The 20,778-nt window shown below is 43.4% G+C and overlaps 1 protein-coding gene across 3 annotated transcripts in view; it reads right to left on the bottom strand.

The window, feature by feature from the left end:
• Window positions 1-20,778, bottom strand: part of IQCK (IQ motif containing K) — a 141,319-nt gene that overhangs the window by 99,117 nt on the left and 21,424 nt on the right. The window lies entirely within an intron of this gene.

Raw genomic sequence — 20,778 nt, 5'->3', positions numbered from 1 at the left:
AGCCTCAAACTCCTGGGCTCAAGCAATCCTTCTGCCTCAGCCTCTTGAGTAGCTGGGACTACAGACACATGCCACCACACTGGCTAATATACTTTTAAAACTTTTTGTAGAGACGGGGTCTCACTCTGTTGCCCAGGCTGGTCTCAAACTCCTGGGCTCAAGTGATCCCTCCTGCCTCCTGCCTCAGCCTCTTGAGCAGTTGGGACTACAGGCATGCACCACCACACCTGGCTAATATATTTTTAAAACTTTTTGTAGAGATGAGGTCTCACTATGTTGCCTAAGCTGGTCTCAATCTCTTGCGCTCAAGTGATCCTCCCGTCTCGGCCTTCCAAAGTGCTAGGATTATAGACATGGACCACTTTGCCCAATCTCACCCTCTTCAGTTTAGGGTGGGCTCTACTCCAGTTTTCCGTGTGCTTGTCTGTCATAGCACCTGAGACTGTAACATGAGTCTGCCATGTCTATCTTCCCTAGTGAATCATAAGCTCTGTGACGACAGGCCAAATGTACATGTCTTTTTTTTCTTTATATTCCCAGTGCTTAACTGACTGCACTGAGGCTGGGCATGGTGGCTTACACCTGTAATCCCAGCACTTTGGGAGGCCGAGGTAGGCGGATCACCTGAGGTCAGGAGTTTGAGACCAGCCTGGCCAACATGGCAAAACCCCATCTCTACTAAAAATACTAAAATAAGCCAGGCATGGTGGCACGTGCCTGTAATCCCAGCTACTCAGGAAGCTGAGAGAGGAGAATCGCTTGAACCTGGGAGGCGGAGGTTGCGGTGAGCTATCACACCACTGCACTCCAGCCTGGGCAACAGAGCAAGACTCCATCTCAAAATAATAATAATAATAATTAATTTTTAAAAATTGACTGCACTGGACAGAGCAGGTGAGCAGTCCCTGTTGAGTAAATGAATGAATGAATTCACCATTCAACTCTCAAGCATCAAAGCAAGAAAAAACTCATGTACACAGGTTCTGATATTTACAAGTAGGAATTGCTAATATAATTGTAGACAATTTCTCTTTACTTTCTTCCCACAATATTTTACTAAGAAAATGTTTCCATAATTTTTTTTCTTTTTTCCTCTTTAGTTTGAAATGGCAAACTCAGCTTTATAATTCAAGATAAGGTTGAAACGATTGTTGTGAAATTGATGTTTCACCAAAAAGAAAAGTTCTCCTTAACACTTTTTACCGAAACCTTTATTGGAGTTTTTAGTAAATAAAATATCGTGGTGCCTGAGTTACTGGAGATTATCTGCAATCTTTTACCTCATTGCTGAAACCCCTTTATGAAAAAATGGAAATACTGCTGGTTGGCGTAATAAAATGCAATGTATCAGACCATGTAATGGGGTCCCCTAATCTGCCCTGCAAGAATAGAAGTCCCTTCAAAAAGCCATCTTTAACCAAAATAAGAAAATACTTGTATAACAATGCAAATATGTAACTAGCCTGAATTGCCGTATAATAATTTAAACAATCTGGCAATTGTAGGATGGCAGTGTCTCTCTCCCGCCCTACAAAAGATGCATTGTTCCCTTGGCATTTATCACATCGTTTAGTGGTAAAGATTTCTTCTGTAAAGAGAATGCAGCTTGACTTTAATAAACAGACTTTAAAAATAGCCAAATGGTCTGATGTGTGACGGTCATGCACACAGATTTAATCACTTTCGATGCAAAGAAATAAAATGGAAGAAATAGTGTTTTCCTTCTGTTCTGGGCAAGCGTGGACGTGCTGTGCATACCCAGACATGTGGAACAGTGGGGATATTGTTCAGCTGTTATTTAGTTTAAAAATTATCTGCTGAGGAGCTGAAAGAGAGAAGGAAAAGCAAATGAAAAGTTGTGGTGAGTGATGAAATAAGAGAGGAAGTAGGAGAGAAAGAAATTAAAGAGCGAGATTTAGACAGCGAGGGCACCCAGGGTTTATGTAATGTGGGCAAATACACTGAGTCCTTGATTGTTAAAGGGTGAAAATGCTTACGTTTGTGAGAGCAGAGGGAACAGTTAAGGCAGCCTCTAACAAGGTTTAAAAATATTCTTTTAATCTATAATTAAAAGGAAAAAGACTAGGTGTCAAGGGTTAAGGCATCATCATGTCCTCATTAAGTCTGCAACTTACTCTGAAATGCATCCAAAAAACCGAGATGAATGAATAGAGGGATGGATTGCTGGGTTCATGGATATGTGATAAAACAAATAAAGCAAAATGGAAATTGTAGAATCAAGGCAGTGGATATGTGGGAATTCATTCCAAAATTCTCTCAGTTCATCTATCTGATTAAACTTTTTTAAATAATAAAACTAGAAGAGAGGGAAATAGGAGGAAAATACCATCATAAGAGACCCAGACCTCTAAAAGAGAAAATGCAGAATTTTGTTTTTTGAGACAGAGTCTCACTCTGTTGCCCAGGCTGGAGTGCAGTGGCACGATCTCCACTCACTGCAACCTCCACCACCTGGGTTCAAGCCTCAGCCTCCCGAGTAGCTAGGATTACAGGCGTAGGCATAGAATTACCATGGCCTGGCTAATTTTTGTGTTTTTAGTAGGTATGGGGTTTTGCCATGTTGGCCAGGCTGGTCTCCAACTGCTGGCCTCAAGTGATCTACCCGCCTCGGCCTCCCAAAGTGCTGGGATTACAGGCATGAGCCACAGGGCCCAGCCGAAAATGAGGAAATTAATAGCGGTTCAATCCAGACAGTATTTTGTACCAATTTTTATACTGGATGCACGTAGAAGAGACACACTGGAGGACCGAAGGCTGAGAAGAGAAATAGCTAGCATTAAAAAGCAATCGAATCTGCATCAGATGACTCATATAATTCCACCTAGAAAAGTCAAAAGCACATGCTGTGAGTTCAGGGGACTGAAGTGTGGCTGGCTACGGCACTGTGTTGGTTGAGACTCTTTGGGCTTACAAGGAATAGAAATATGCTCAATTTACTTCATGTCTTAGTCCATTTAGGTGGCAATAACAAAAATATCATAAACTGGGTAACTAATAAACAACAAACATTTGTCTCTCACAATTCTAGAGGCTAGGAAGTCCAAGATAAAAGTGCTGGCAGATTTGGTGTCTGGTTCCTCATAGATGGCACCCATAGATGGAAGGGACAAGGCAGCTGTCTGGAGCCTCTTTCTTTTTTTTTTTTTTTTTTGACATGGAGCCTTGCTCTGTTGTCCAGGCTGGAGTGCAGTGGCGCGATCTCAGCTCACTGCAAGCTCTGCCTCCCGGGTTCACGCCATTCTCCTGCCTCAGCCTCCCAAGTAGCTGGGACTACAGGCATGTGCCACCACGCCCGGCTAATTGTTTGTAGTTTTAGTAGAGATGGGGTTTCACTGTGTTAGCCAGGATGGTCCTGACCTCGTGACCATCTCCTGACCTCGTGATCCGCCGGCCTCGGCCTCCCAAAGTGCTGGGATTACAGGCGTGAGCCACTGCGCCTGGCCATGGAGCCTCTTTTATAAGGACATGAATCTCACTCATAAAGCCTCCACCCTGATGGCCTAATCACCTCCCAAAGGCTCTACCATCTAATATCATCACACTGGAGATGAGATTAACATATGAATCTGGGGGGAAGATATAGACATTCAGATCATAGTACCTCAGTTACTGGGTTTGTTTGTTTGTTTAGTCATATTCGGCTCGATTTTGCTGTGATCATAACTAAACTTCAAGTCTCAGTGGCTTATCTTGTCAATGGTTTATTTTTCACTCATGTTACATGAACATTTCAATCAGCTGTGGCTCTCTGCTCCATGCTGTCTTTACTCTAGGACTCAGGCTGACAGAGCAGCCTGTATCTCAAATATCACCAGTTCTTATGGCCAATCAAAAGAATATGGTGAACTATGCTTTGCTGATTGATTGATTGATTGAGACACTATCACCCAGGCTGGAGTGCAGTGGCACAATCAAGGCTCACTGCAGCCTCAACTTCCCAGATTCAAGTGATCCTCCTGCCTCAGCCCCCCAGGTAGCTGGGACTACAGGTATGCACCACCAGGCCCAGCTAATTTTTTTGAATTTTCGTAAAGACAAGGTCTTGCTATGTTGCTTGGGCTGGTCTTGAACTCCTGAGCTCTAGTGATCCTCCAGCCTCGGTCTCCCAAAGTGCTGGCATTACAGGTGTGAGCCACTGGGCTTGGCCTGTTTTGACTCTTTCAGCATGTGTTTGGAAATGATATATGTCATGCCCATCCATTTTGCTGACCAAAGCAGTCAGTCACATGGTCAAACCTCCCTTAGGGAGAGGCCAAAAATATTTCTGAAGTATAATCTCTTCTACCACGGGGAGTGACTGTAAAGGTAAAAGAAATGGTGGGGAAAATGAGAATCTCTCTGGCTGGTGGCAGAGCCAGGTCTCAGGAAGACCTGGACCATTGCTTATGGCTGTTCAGGGCACAGGTGAGGCTACAGTCATCCAACAACGGTTCTGGTTCCGGTTCTAGTTATGTGGAGCTCAGCTCCTTGGCCGTGGCTCCTTTCATTGCTTGCTGTTGCTTTTTCTGCTGTTCTCTCCTAATTGATTCTCTGTCCTCCTTTCTCTGCCTTTAAGGTTGTCTCTAGGTGTCCCCCTCTCCCTACGCTACAGTCTGCCTGTTCTCTCTGCAGGGTGACATCCCACCTCCCCAAATGGGAGAATCTGATAGGACTAGTTAGATACTCCCAAGAGAGACCATCTCTGTTGGGTGGACCATTTCACAGTCATTTGCCATCTAAGAGTGGCTGCCCAAGGGCCTGATCCATATTCCTGGTTCAATCACTTGTATTCAGGGTGATGGAGACATGGATAAAATAGGGACAAAGAACAGCAGTTAAGGACTGTGGATGTGGCATACACATAGAACATCACAGCCTCCTTTCCCACGTATTTTCCACAATACATTTCCAGATACCCGATAATTCCCACACACGATGAAACTATCCGTAACTATGATCCCAGAAATAAGCATACACTTGGCCTATAACCAGATGCCAAAATATTTATAGCAAACTGCAAACAGGTATTCACATTTTTTTTTCCATTGAGAAGGCATTTCATTAGAGAAAAATAATACTTCTCTAAAGAAGTTCAAAAAATGCACTAATAACATTGACCAAGACCTCCAGCCCCGGCCACAGGGTCATTTCAGAAAGTGTTTTGGCTGAAAAGGGATCATGCTAAAATAATTCTACCACACCTTTCCTGCCAGAATCTATTGTTTCCACTCCTTAGAAATTTTTTCGAACAAAAGCTGATGGTATTACTAATTTTCCTTATTGGTCAAGACCAGGAAATAGAGTTTCTTCCCTCACTGACCAAAGCCCTTGTACTTTTAAAAGGATATTCAGGTATTTAATTATAAGAAGGAAAATAACTACAATGAATGACTATGAGATGGGCAAGGAATGTAAAAAGAAAAAAAAAGAAAGAAAAAAATTCTGTAATTTTACAGAATTATTCGTAGTAGCAAATTTTTGTGTCGTGAGATCATCGAAGAACTTGTCAGGAGTTAGAAACAGTTTCCTGATACCAACTATGGTCTACAATAGTGTTCACTGTAATGGAATTTGATAAGCAACCAAAAGCCGAAAGGGAAAATTTTACGTTACATGGAGTAAGATAGGAGAAGAGGCGATCTTATGGCCTCTACCCAGAGTCCACATTTAATCCATATTTAAAGCTGACATAAAATTTATTTTCAGCCATCGTTTTACTCATGCACAAAACTGATTTCTTTCCAAATTAAGCAAAGTGCATTGTTCCAGTCTGACTCTGTTCAACAAACATTTACTTACTGTGTGCACGCCCTGTGCTAAACACAAGAGATAAAGAAAATGAGTAAGGCACGGCCCCAGTGTGGTTATTAATTAAATGCCCCCAAACTGCCACCCTGCAGCTCCTGACCTGGGTAGTAAGTGACAGTAGGTGCAGATGGTTAACTCCGTCTCAGCTCCAGGTGTGAACCCTGATAAGGCAGGTGAGATAATCCCACCTCACCCCACCTAGACCTGAGCCAATCTGGTCCACATTTATCCTGGCCAAAGGGATGCAGTGAATCAGGAATGGGCATGTGACCCACTTCAGAGTGATGAGATGTCAGGGGAGGTGTGCTGGGGCTTCTGGGAAGTTAACTTCCTTTGCTTTCCTGAAAGAGTTTATTGTCCCCCTTCTGTTTGATGTAGTAGGTGGATACAAAGCCGAGGCAGTGGTCGCAGCTGTTTTGCCAATCCAAAGGAAGCCAGCCCGGGATAAAGCTGACTCTGCTAGCGGCCAAGCAGAGAGGCAGGAGAGAACCAAGTCCTCCTCAGTTATATCACAGAGTTCCTGAATCAAACCAACCCTGAAGCCTTCCCTCTCTACCTTGGGGCCTTCTAGTTTCCTGAGCCAATAAATCCTCTGTATTATTTAAGTCAGTTTCCTGCTAGTTGCAACATAATGCACCCTAACCAAGATACGTGCTCAGTATCCCTTCCATCTTATTTTGGTAACAGCACCCTGAGTTCCTTTCAGGAATCCATCTTTCCCCAGCAAAAACTATGGGCTTTGGATGGGGCCCCTTTCCTTGCCTAACAGGTCACTAAATCACAATTCCCCTAGTTCCAAGTACCTATTCCAAAGAAGGTATGTTTATTTATTTATTTATTTTATTTTTAGAGACAAGGTCTTGCTCTGTCACCTAGGCTGGAGTGTAATGGCATGATCATAGTTCACTGCAGCCTTGAATTCCTAGGCTCGAGGGACCTCCCTGCCTCAGCTTCCTGAGTAGCTAGGACTACAGGCACATGCCACCTGTAACGCTCAGGTAATTTTCAAAAGTTTTTTTTTTTTTTTTTTTTTGTAGAGACAGGGGTTTTGCTATGTTGCCCAGGCTGGTCTCCTGGGTTCAAGCAATTCTTCTGCCTTGGCATCTCAAAATGTCTGGGATTACAGGCGTGAGCCACTATGCCCAGCCCAAATTACTCAGACAATTGACCTGAGCTGGCTCAATTAGAGAGAAACTCTGGGAGAGACTCTCTCTCTCTCTCTCTCTCTCTCTCTGCTACACTTGAGCCTTTTAGGACATAGGCTGGTGCCACAAAATGAGGGCCCATTTGAGGGTGGAGCCAACCCAGACGAAGCAGTCAAGAGAAGAAGAGAGAGAACAGTCATGGAGACATCATCTGGGTCACCAGATCAAGCTGTGCTGGAAGATCTCCCTGTGGGCCTCTTGTCTACATTTTTTAAAAGGTCCGGGCATGATGGCTCATACCTGTAATCCCAACACTTTGGGAGGCTGAGGCAAGTGGATCATTTGAGCTGAGAAATTCGAGACCAGCCTGGCCAACATGGCAAAGCCCCATCTCTACAAAAAATACAAAAACTAGCCAGGCATGGTGGCATGTATGCCTATAGTCCCAGCTACTCAGGAGGCTGAGGTGGGAGGATCGTTAGAGCTGGGGTAGATTGAGGCTGCAGTGAGCTATGATCTGACTCCAGCCTGGGCAGCAGAGTGAGACCCTATCTCAAAAAATAAATAAGTAATATATAAAGAAAGAAAGAAAACAATCCCTTTCTACTTAGGACAGTTTGAATGGGGCTTTCTGCCATGTTCAGGACCTGCCCTCAAAGAGTTAACTCCAGCAAATAAGGAAATCTTAGCTCTGCATACTTAATACTCCCCAGCTGAAACAAACTCATTTGAGTTTCCACTACTTTTTACTGTTAACAATATAAGCCTTTTATCAAAAAATGCTTACAGTAAAAATGATTAACTTTACTCTGAGTGCTCAAAATATTTTCAGAGATGCATCAGAAAGAATTTCCAAGTGAAGTTTGCAATGTAGCCACTGAGCCAGCTCTGTTTAATATAGCAGTTCAATTAAATTCTAATTAAATTCTGATCGCTCGTGTTCCAATTAAGCTAATCCAAAGGCAGGGCTGAATGTCATGGAATTCCTTAAGAATATCAACCTAACTGTAAGGTTTAATCTTCATAATGCTATTTACACATCTCAGACTTAATTTATTCCAGTGGAATGCAATGCAGGTCACGGTAGAGCAGGAATGGTACTGTGGCCTTTTAACTAGACTTCAGTCTAAAAACACTGTTGAAGTTCTATTTTAACAATTGCACAGTTGATTTCCTGCCTTACAACCTTTTCCCCTTCCAACTCTTGTAGAGTGTGGCCAGCCCAGGGGCACTCAGGAAGGCAGCTATAACTATAATCGGAAGATCAGAAAGGTCAATGGCAATGCAGATTCAATAAGGAGAAGGCAAGTCTTTGTACAAACTCTACTCCCACAGATTTTGATCTCAGGATCAAAATTATTTGCACACCTAGCTTCAAAGCCATGCCTCCGAGAAACCAAGGGATCTGGAGCACTCCCTTCAAGGCCTGCTCTCTGCTTGGAGAAGGCATGCCAAGCTCTGTGTTAAAGGAAGCTACTGGCAGAGGCTTGATGACACACCTGTCCTGATCCATCTCGCTACTCCTGCCTAAAACTGAATTTATTCTTTCTCTCATTGCCTACCTGGACCCCATCTCTCTTTCCTCTGGCTTTGCACTTGCTCACATTTGCCTCCCTCTTTCAAACATAATTTTAAAATTTATTTTTATTTATTTATCTTTTTTAGAGACAGGGTCTCACTCTGTCACTCAAGCTGGAGTGCAGTGGTGTGATCATAGCTCACTGCAGCCTCAAACTCTTGGACTCAAGCAATCCTCTCACCTCAGCCTCCCGAGTGCTGGGACTATAGGCACGTGGCACTATGCCTGGCTAATTTCTATTTTTTGTAGAGATGGGGTTGCCCAGGCTGGTCTCCAATTCCTGGTCTCAAGTGACCCACCTACGCTGGCCTGCCAAAGTGCTGGGATAATGAGTGTGAACTACTGTGCTTGGCCAAGCACAATTCTTAATAACGATGGCTCCCATTACTGTGCCTGACACACCCCATCTCATTTATTCTTCCCCACAGCCCTGGTGAGGTGGGTACTATGATTATCACTTCCCCACTTAACAGATAAGAAAACTGAGGCTCACAGCATTTCAGGAAACTTCCTAGGGGCACAGAGCTAGCAGAGCTGAAGGAGAGATTCAAGCCCACCTAACTCCAGCAGCCCCACCCTCATCACCGTACCTGCCACAGCCCTCCATATTTCTGACACCACCCCTACCATTCAACTCCCCCTAAATGGCCAGTCCCAGTCCACCTCTTCCTCGCAGACTGTCCTCATTTTCAGACTTCCACTTTTTCCAATTTAATTTTGTTGTTATTCAATTGTTATCTTTCATTGTAGCTGTGCCAGGCACTTAACTGAATGCTTTAAATGCATTATCTTATTAAATTCTCGGCTGGGTGCGGTGGCTCACGTCTGTAATCCCGGCACTTTGGGAGGCCAAGTTGGATGGATCACTTGAGGTCAGGAGTTCGAGACCAGCCTGGCCAACATGGTGAAACCCCGTCTCTACTAAAAACACAAAAATTAGCCAGGCATGGTGGCGCACACCTATAGCCCCAGCTACTGGGGAGGCTGAGATAGGAGAATTGCTTGAATCCGGGAGTTGGAGGTTGCAGTGAACCGAGATCATGCCACTGCACTCCAGCCTGGGTGACAGAGCAAGACTCCATCTCAAAAAAACAAAACAAAAAAAACACAAAAAAAACCCCACAAAATTCTCATTAACTTAGGCCAGGCGTGACGGTTCACTCCTGTAATCCCAGCACTTTGGGAGGCCAAGGCGGACAGATCACTTGAGATCAGGAGTTCAAGACTAGCCTGGCCAACATGGTGAAACCCCATCTCTACTAAAAATATTAAAATTAGCCAGGCATGGTGGCACACGCCTGTAGTCCTAGCTACTTGGGAGGCTGAGGCAGGAGAATCCCTTGAACCAGGGACGCAGAGGTTGCAGTGAGCCAGGATCACGCCACTGCACTCCAGCCTGGGCCACGGGGCGAGACTCCATCTCAAAAGAAAAAAAAAATCATAAACTCCCTTATCTGAAGCAATTACTATTATTATTTACGTTTTACAGAGGAAGAGACTGAAGCTTAGAAATATTAAAATTACAAGGTCACAATACTAGCAAGGTCTGGGGTCACGCATCTACAAAGAGGTGGAATGAGGCCCTATACTCAGGTGAAAATGGCTCCAAATTCTATACTAAATCATTAAGCTTCCCTTACACTGTAGTGCCTCCCACACAACAATAACTACTTAATCATTCAGCTTCCTTTATACTAGACTGCCTCCCACATAACAGCTATGACTATAAAAATATGGATAGTTCCAGGACTTCAAAGCATGAATAGGCACACTTTTTCTTTTTCTTTTTTTTTTTTTTTTTTCCTTTTTGAAACAGAATTTCACCTGTTGCCCAGGCTGGAGTGCAGTGCTGCAATCATAGCTCACTGCAGCCTCGACCTCCCAAGCTCAATGGATTCTCCCACCTCAGCCTTCTGAGTACCTGGGACTACAGGCGCACACCATGGTGCCCAGCAAATTGTGTAAATTTCATTTTTGTAGAGACGGGGTTTCACCATGGTGCCCAAGGCTGGTCTTAAATTCCTGGGCTCAGGCGATGCTCCTGCCTTAGCCTCCTAAAGTCCTGAGGTTATATATGTGAACCACCATGCCCAGTCAAACTTTTTCTTAAAGGGTCAGATAGTAAACATAGGCTCGTGTCACAAATATTCAACTCTGCCACTGTAGTGCAAAAGCTATTACAGATAATAGGTAGAGGAACGGGCGTAGCTGTGTTCCAGTGAAATTTCATTTACAAAAACAGGTAGCTGACCTGTGTAGTTGGAAGGCGTTCAGCTTCGGAACGTTATGAATAACTGACAGATGATCTTTCCTATGGATTCATGGAAACATCCATAGTACTTGATTTCTGACACTGAAGTCTGATTTTAAGAAAGCTCTGTTTCGTCTCTCTTCTCTATTTCCTGGATAACCCTTTATGATTCTAAGGGGTTAACAGTTGAAACATCTTTTGGATCTGGGACTAGTTTATGACCTGGCTTTTCCTGTTCCTAAAATGTAGCAGGAGAAATGCAGTTCTCTAAACAACCAAGAGAGTCAATGATTTACTTTAAGATACATTCTTTCAAAAAAAACCTCATTTTCATTCTTTTAAAAAATGGCTTCCTTCTTTAGACATAAATTCTCAAGAGAAGGCTGAAATACTTGCAGGGCTGGTTTTCTGTTTTGTTTTTTTCCATTACAGGCTGTGATTCTAGCAGTTGCTTAATTCTAGGAGGTGTCTTTATATTACATTCTCAGATTCTAAGCTCATCATTATTTCTAAGAGTTATGTTTTGATTTTTACTAATACCTATCATTTTTAAAGGTACTAGTATTTTCAGAATGACAAGGAGAGTCCATCCTTGGCCATCTATCTGTAATGTCCAGAATGCAGTAAGAGAATTACACCCTCCATTCACTCATGTAACAGTTGGTCAACCAGAAGAGGCCATGGGGAATAGCACTCCTTTACAGGTTGGCTCTTTTCCAAGAGAAACGCTAATAGGATTAACAACATTTAATGTGTATTGAGTGCTGTCTATATGCCAAACACTCTTAAGTTTTGCTTAACTCATTTATCCTCACAACAAGAACATATTACTACGATGTACTACATACAATTCATATTTTACAGATCAGAAAATGGGGGCACAGAGATGCTAAATACCTTGCCCAAAGTCACTTACTAGTAAATGGAAGGATAAGAATTTAGCTGGGTTCGGTGTCTCATGCCTGTAATTCCAGCACTTTGGGAGGCAGAGGTGGGCGGATCACCTAAAGTCAGGAGTTTCAGACTGGCCTGGCCAACATGGTGAAACCCTGTCTCTATTGAAAACATAAAAATTAGCTGGGACTGGTGGCACACACCTGTAATCCCAGCTATTCGGGAGGCTGAGGCACCAGAATTGCTTGAACCTGGGAGGTGGAGGTTGCAGTGAGCCACGATAACACCACTGCACTCCAGCCTGGGCAACAGAGTAAGATGCTGTCTCAAAAAAAAAAAAAAAAAAAAAGAATTTGAGCCCAGATGGTTGAACTCCAGAACAAGCCCCTTCACACATTAGCTCATTTAATCTTTCCTGAAGTCACCAGGCTGGAGCTAACAGTCACAGCTGCCATCTGTGACCCGGTCCATATTATTTCTAACGCAGTGTATACGGTAAGTTGCAAAAAGGGCCACCATTCTCCACCCTTCCTGTATCTGCACTTTGCAGTGTGACTTTACAGCTCTTCCCATCAAGAAGTGGAATCTATAAAAGGGAACAAACTCATGTATTTTGCAGCAACATGGATGGAACTGGGGGGGCATTATCTTAAGTGAAACAAGCCAGACACAGAAAGTCAAATATCACATGTTCTTACTCATAAGTGGGTGCTAAAACCTGTATATACACAGATGGAGAGAGTGGAATGACAGACAGTGAAGACTCGGAAGGGTGAAGGGGTGGGAGGAGGGTGATGATGACAAACTACTTATTGGGTACAATGTGTGTTATTTGGGTGATAGATACCCTAAAGCTCTGACTTGGCCACTGTGCAATCTATGCATGTAATGAAATTGTATTTAAACCCCATACATTTACTTAAAAAAAAAAAAGGGAATCTATTTCCTAACTCTTCGGATCTGGGCTGGCCTTGTGACTTGCTTTGGCCAATCTAACGTGTGAAAGTGACACTATGTCAGTTCCAAGCCTCAGGCTCAAGAGGCCTTGACGTGTCTAATTGAATTGAAGCAACCCTGCCTGGCTGCCCTATGAACAACCTAGGGTTAATCTGATAGAGGATGAGAGACCACATGGAACAGCTCATCCCAGCTGAGGCCATCCTAGACCAGCCAGCATCTAGCCTATCCAGTAGCTGCCAAAGACACATGAATGAACCCAGCCAAGGCCAGAAGAAACTCCCAGCTAAATCTAGCCCAAGTTGCTAACTTGCAAAAAAGTGAGCTAAATAAATGGTTACGACTTTTTGCTGGCAGAGATAGGGGTCTTGCTATGTTGCCCAAGCTGGTCTTGAACTCCTCAGCTCAATGATCCTTCTGCCTTGGCCTCTTAAATTGCTGGGATTACAGCCATGAGCCACGATGCCTGACCAATGCTTGTAATTTTAAGCCACTAACTTTTGAGGTAGTTTATTACATGGCAAAAAGTTAACTGATAAAGTACATAATAATCGAAATGCAATTTATGGCCAAATGATAATGTTCCCCCTATCTGGCAGTTAGTCAAGACTGCTACCACAGCCATCTGGCATAAAGCCATGCCCCTCAAAGCCGGAGGACAAAGCTTCAGACCAGAGAAGGAAAATCCTGCCACAAAGCCACTGCCCTTCACTTTGTTAAAGAACCACTGGGTCACCCTCAGGTCAGAGCCTGCTGACTTTCTTTTCAAAGCCTTGTCCTTTGAGGATCACTTTGATTTTTAGAAACAAAAGCAACTCGTAGCCAAGTTTGGGAAATGAAGTGATCAATGCTCTTTTGTTAAAAATAAAAAAGAAACTTGACTATAAAGTTATAATAAGGTTTTCTTGCATGGCTTACAAACTAGATCTGACAGCAATTCTAAGAGTCACAATGGGAAATGTTTTCAGCACCCACAGCCTTATCACCATGAGACACAGTAGGAATGAATGTCAGGTTGGGGATGGTTAATGGCAACAACTAAGACCTACTATTTGATAGCAAAACAGGGTGACTACAGTCAATAAAAACTCAAGTGTACATTTTAAAATAAGTAAAAAAGTCTATGTAATTGGATTGTTTGTAACACAGTTACTTAGGGGATGGAAACCCCATTCTCCATAATGTTTCGCATTGCATGCCTGTAGCAAAACATCTCATGCACCCAATAAATATATATACCTACGATGTACCCACAAAAATTAAAAGAAATGAAGCCAGGCTCTTTTTTTTTTTTTTTTTTTTTTTTGAGACATAGTCTCACTCTGTCCCCCAAGCTGGATCTCTGCTCACTGCAACCCTGCCTCCCGGGTTCAAGTGATTCTCGTGCCTCAGCCTCCCGAGTAGCTGGGATTACAGGCACATGCCACCATGCCCAGCTAATTCTTAGTATTTTTAGTAGAGAACTTGGTGGAAGTCATGTTCCAGGTCTTGGCTTTGCACTTTTGCTTTTACCCTCTTGGAAAGCTGCTGGAGACCACCACGCTGTAAAGGAGCTGGGCTGGCCCACTGGAGGATGAGAGGCCACATGAAGGAGAACCGAAGTGCCCCAGCTAGCAGGCAGCACCAGGGCCCCACACACGAGTGAGATAGAATTGGACCTTCCAACCCAGCCCAGTTACCAGCTGAACGCAGTCACATGAGTGACCCCAGGAGAGAGCACCAGAACTGTCCAGTCGGCCCAGAGTCATGAAAAATAATAAATCGTTATTTTAAGCCATAAAGTTTTCAGGTAGTTTACTGTACAACACAGCAATCAGGTAACTGATAAATAGGTTATATTATATCATCTAAGCATTTCATTTCAGGATAGCAAGAAGCACACTATACAATGCTATGACAAGGGAGCACTGGGCCCAGTAGGGTTGAGTCACGGCTTTTAAAATAAAACCCACTTTCTTTACTGGCCCATGTGATGTTACGGCCGCTGCGGGGCTGACCCTGTCAAACTCACCTCCTCTCTCTTTTGCTCACTCTGCCCCAAACAGACTGGCCTCCTTTTTGTCCCTGGAATAGGTCACAGAATTTGGCAGTACTGGGTCATTAGTAAACTTGAGTTGTACCAGACATAGTGAGCATTTAGATGCCAGAGTGCCACATTAAAGAAAGAATGAATGGTAAAAAGATGTAGGTGAGGTGACTCACTGAGTGTGTCAGTGAAAAGGAAAGAGAGAAAGAAAATAACCTCGGCCGGGCGCGGTGGCTCACGCCTGTAATCCCAGCACTTTGGGAGGCCGAGGCGGGCGGATCACGAGGTCAGGAGATCGAGACCATCCTGGCTAACACGGTGAAACCCCGTCTCTACTAAAAATACAAAAAATTAGCCGGGCGTGGTAGCGGGCGCCTGTAGTCCCAGCTACTCGGGAGGCTGAGGCAGGAGAATGGCGTGAACCCGGGAGGCGGAGCTTGCAGTGAGCCGAGATCGCGCCACTGCACTCCAGCCTGGGCGACAGAGCGAGACTCCGTCTCAAAAAAAAAAAAAAAAAAAAAAGAAAATAACCTAGACGAGGCAGCAGGGTCAAATATGAGGACTTGAAAATGTTACTTATCATTAACTTTTATTTTTCCTGATTACAAAGGTAACTCGTGCTTCTTTTGAAATTTTTTAATATACCCAAAATATTGGAATATTAAATATAGGAGAGCAAAGGGTCAAAACTTTCATCTCTTCCCCATCTTCCATGTGATTCTTCACTTATTGGCCAACGAATTTAGATACTATTATCTGCATTCTGTTACCTTTGGCTTGTTGTATACATGGCTGCATAAATCGCTATACACACAGGAAATGTCTGTACAATATCTATTGTTGGCCACAGATGTACTTCCACCAGCTATTTGTACAAAGCAATCGTTTTCCGTTATTTACCTTTCACAGAGTATATTTGTTTAACACAATATAAAATACTGCTAGCACCCAGCTAATTTCACAGCAAAACTAGAAGGCCATTGGCTTTATTTGTAGATTGTCACTCTAATGCCATACAGATGCCACTTAAAAAATCTCAATTACTTTTTTTACATGATTGAAAATGACCCTTTGAGAAAGGGTTAAATAAATCTATTTCACTTGTTAAATTCATATCATGAAATGTGGAGGTCTTGATCTAACTCTCAGGCTGAGATAATTCATGGAAATCATGTGCTTAAGGTTTATTCTCCCAATTGTAATCTCCACCAAAAATTAAGGATTAGGGAAATACCTGCCTATTAAATATGCTGAATTTTATACTGAGCATTTAAAATAGAGTTAAATATCTAAAGATGGGCCAGGTGCACTGGCTTATCCCTGTAATCCCAGGACTTTAGGAAACCAAGGCAGGAGGACCACTTGAGCTCAGGAGTTTGAGACCAGCCTGGGCAACACAGTGAGACCCCATCTCTAAAAATAAAAATGAAAATAATTTTTAAAATGAAAAAATATACTATTCGTGTGCTTAGAGAAAAGAAGAAAAAATAATCTAAGCAGGAACAACTGTTTGTTTAGAAACTATATTAAATTCATAGTATTTAAAATGATATATATAAAAGAATCACAAGATGAGTGACTCAAAATCAAAATAATCAAGCTTGCATAGCTTTTGGGGAACAGGCCTGGGTTGAAAGGGTCTGCCTGATTCCAGAGGCTGGAATCATGGAATTGCTGAACCAAGTACCACACAATGCCTCAATTCATGTGTGCAGACACACCTACACCTATACACACACCCACACACACCACACATCACACAATAGATGTGTGTGTAATTGGCCAAATGCTCTATGGCATAGTAATTAGGTGCCAGCTCTTGCTGTTTCTCTGTCTGCTCTGTTCCCCCTGGTCTTCCTTGGAGTTTCATGGTACCGGCAGGACAACCTAAATAAAAGGCTTGCTAACTTCTCATTCCTTTTCTCCACAGCCTCCAGACCCATCTTTCATGTCAGAATCTGACCTCTGCTTTCAGCAAGCTGTGTGACTGACCATCAGAGTGGAGCAGTGGTCAAACTCTTAGACTCTGGAACAATTCTTGGTTTGAGTCTTGGCTCTGCCACTTTCTAGCTGTGAACTTAAGCTTCTTGGTTAGCCCTGGTGCTGTACAGCCCTGATCCATAAGATGATGATAATAGCATCCACCTCCAAAGATTGTTGGGAGGATTAAATGAGTGACTGCAGGTAAAGTGCTTAGAATGACATCTGGCACAAAGCAAGGCTCAAAAAGTGCTGGCAACTACTATTCTTGAATCCTAGCCTCTTGCTCTACCCTCTGGCTCTCCACTGTCTGTGAATGAGGCTCCTTCAATTTGAGGGGATTTGCTCCTTGCCCAGCTCCAGCTCCAGGGAGCCTAGCAGACTTAGGCAGTCTCCCCATTGTTTACCTCCCTCCAGAGGCAGCAGATCCAGTTACTGCAGGTATAGTTAATAAATTACCTCCTGTGTGTAATAACTACAACAAACTGAATAAAGGTCACAGACCTCCAGAGTGCTCATGTAGCTTAATTACGATCTTAAAAGTAGGCCCTGACGTTTATTTATTTATTTATTTGAGACAGAATCTCACTCTGTCACCCAGGCTGGAGGGCAGTAGCGTGATCTCAGCTCACTGCAACCTTTGCAACCTGGGTTCAAGCGATTCTCCTGCCTCAGCCTCCCGAGTAGCTGGAATTACAGGCACGTGCCACCATGCCCAACTAATTTTTTTGTATTCTTAGTAGAGACAGGGTTTTGCCATGTTGGCCAGGGTGGCCTCGAACTCCTGACCTCAAGTGATCCACCTGCCTCGGCCTCCCAAAGTGCTGGGATTATAGGCATGAGCCACTGCATCTGGCCAGCCCCATCTTTTGAGAATCCATATTCATTCATTTATCCAATAAATACTCATTGAGTTCCTACTATGTTCCAAGCACTATGGGGGCCATGTCATAGAAAAAAAAACCAGAAAAATAATGAAGTCAAGTATAAATAACTAGACATCAGCAGTTTAAGGGCAAAACGCAGATCAGCAAGTATTTTTGAGCAACTTAATATAAATGCTATTTCAAGATATAATTTGAATGGCATCAATAAACAATGAATTACGCTGCTGTGTAAGAGCCATTTGGATGCAAGTTCAGTTGTGGGTGACAGATAAAAATGCCCCAGTTATGTAATTTTGGTTGGAGGCCAGTCATCATTCAGTTTAAGCATCTATTCCCAATGACAGGATGTGAGGAACAGCTGAATCAAGAAAATGTGAATCTGTTGTGCAGATCAGGATAAGGGGAGTTCCACTTGGGTCTGACAAATGTTGAAATGGTACTAATGTCATTTTTAAGCCTTTGAAAATAACCCACAAAAGACTACATGACCGGGGACGGGGGAACATGGAGGGAATCCGATTTAATTAAAAAACCCTAAGTCAGGAAATGAAGAAAGTTAATAGTAATTTACCCACCTTGCATATTTGTAGCATTCAAAATACTGAACTTCCTGGCAAAGCGTGAGAAGCAGAGGAGGAGGAAGTTAACATTCCTTGGGTCTGGGAGTATCATTCATTACTTCCCCTCTTCCGCCCAATGACAGGAGCAGGTCTGCTGTCCTTTTAATAGTTGAGGAAACTGAGGCTCACGGATTACTTAGGGCCATGCTGCAAGGAAGCAATCTAGCAGGATTTTGAACTCCCGTGTGCCTGCCTTTCAAGCTTCTCCACTCTTATAAGTGAACAGGTTTGTTGTTGTTTTTGTTGTTTTTGAGACTCAGTCTCACTCTGTCACCCAGGTTGGACTGCAGTGGTGAGATCTTGGCTCACTGCAAGCTCTGCCTCCGAGGTTCAAGCAAGTCTCCTGCCTCAGCCTCCCAAGTAGCTGAAATTACAGGTGCCTGCAACCACACCTGGCTAATTTTGGTATTTTTAGTAGAGACGGGATTTCACCATGTTGCCCAGGCTGGTCTCGAACTCCTGGGTTCAAGCAATCCTCCCGCCTCGGCCTCTCTAAGTGGTGGGATTACAGGCATGAACCACCATGCCTGGCCACATATGAACAGTTTTAACAACCCACATTTTCTACATTGCTTTATCATTCATTATACAATTTAAACTTTAATGCTCTGTTCAAGCACCCTGGAGCATCTGACATCTAGACTGTTTTCATTTAGTCTCAGGAGTAGCTCATCTGTAGGATGTCAACAATGAAATATGAGTTGGCACAAGGATGCCTCATTAATCTCTAATATAATTAGAAATTTATCTGGTTCTTTCAAAGCATTTTATCACTGCTTAGAGGCTGGAAACTGTTTCTAGCCCCCTTGTTACAAATTATTTATGGTCAAATATTAGATATGCAACCTTCATGTAAAATCTTAATTACTGCCCTTTTAGCTGATTTTTGTGCCCTCTGAAAGGGTATAAATTAGAAGAATAATGGCCAAGTAAATTAGAATAAAGGTTGCACAATGGAATATACATGCACCAAGGTCTAGAAATGAATCCCCAGCTACAGATCCACTGTAGCCATTTCTCCTTATTCATTCTTATTTCAGAGGAGTGAAAAAAACAGACGCAAGGGGGAAGAAAAATAAAAACAACTTTAGTTCATCATTATGGCTCCTCTAGGACAGGACCATGTCTTCTTGTCCCCTCAGTGTGCCCTGGGGTCTGGCCTCATGATCAGCACACAGCATTAATGAATGTTTGTTGAACAGAACCAAACATGGGCGACTCATCCTGCTTCATCCTGCTTGTAGATATTCTTTTTTTTTTTTTTTTTTTTTAGATGGAGTCTCACTCTGTTGCCCAGGCTGGAGTGCAGTGGCACGATCTTGGCTCACTGCAACCTCTGCCTCCCGGATTCAAGCCATTCTCCTGCCTCAGCCTCCCGAGTAGCTGGGACTCAGGCACCTGCCACCACGCCCGGCTAATTTTTGTATTTTTAGTAGAGATGGGGTTTCACCATGTTGCCCAGGCTGGTCTCAAACTCCTGACTGCGTGATCCACATGCCTCAGCCTCCCAAAGGGCTGGCAATACAGGCATGACCCACCGTGCCCGGCCAGATATTCTTTACATGTATGAAAACAAAGATTATTCCACTGTGCTCATTTCATTGTTTGATCATTATATTCCATCCTTTGTTCAATCGAATAAAAGACACAGTGCACTCAATATACTTTGGTCAACAGCAAGATAGGAAAAAGTGATACAATTGCTGAAATGTGACTCGTGAGGTGCTCTTCCTCACTTAGCAGCAGAACAGAAGTCAGAGAGACAAAGCCATCTGACAATGGTGTGGCCAGGCTGAAGGTCTGCTCTGGGACCACTCTTCAACCCAGCCTCACTCCCCTTCCATTCAGCCACACCTTGCACCTGTTTAACACCACGGGCTACCTACCAACTGTATCACACCACAATTTGATACAATTTCTGATGATGATCATAGCAGTAGTCAAAACACAGATGTTGGGGGAAGGTCAGTTATGAGTAGTGGACAAGAATTAAATTGTCAGGAAAAGCCAAGTGAGCAAATGAAAAAACAGATAAGAATTAGAAGCCGTTTAAATTTGATAACTGAAGGCAAGTAAGCAATCTGTTCTTCAGAAAATAGCTATGAATGAAAAAAAATCAGTATCTCTGGGAGCTATTTTGAGGACAGCCTCCAACTCCCATTTACTAGGAGGGATGGAAACCCAGGCTTCAGGATCATCTGGGCCTTGGTTGGAGATGTGTGCTGTCTGTTGCTTACTAGGTGACCGTGAGTAATGCTCAACTTCTCTGTGTCCCAGGGCCATCCTTGGTAAAAGGGAGGTGATGAAAAAGAGGATCTGGTTCAGAAGGTTATTGTAAGGGTGAAACAAGGTGGTGCATAGGAAGCCAGTGCTGACGCACAACGGGCAATAAATCAATGAGAGGGCTCCTCTGACTTTTTTTTTTGAGACAGGGTCTCGCTCTGTCACCCAAGCTGGAGTGCAGTGGCGCCATCATGGTTCACTGCAGACTCAACTTCCAGGGTTCAAGTGATTCTCCCACCTCAGCCTCCCAAGTAACTGGAACCACAGGCATGTGCCACCATGCCCAGCTAATTTTCATATTTTTTGTAGAGATGGGGTTTTGGCATGTTACCCAGGGTGGTCTCAAAC

The sequence above is a fragment of the Pan paniscus genome, chromosome 18, assembly GCF_029289425.2.
Source record: "Pan paniscus chromosome 18, NHGRI_mPanPan1-v2.0_pri, whole genome shotgun sequence".
Classification (NCBI taxonomy): Eukaryota; Metazoa; Chordata; class Mammalia; order Primates; family Hominidae; genus Pan; species Pan paniscus.
Note: the sequence above shows the minus strand (reverse complement) of the source record. Positions and strands in the feature narration are given on the sequence as shown.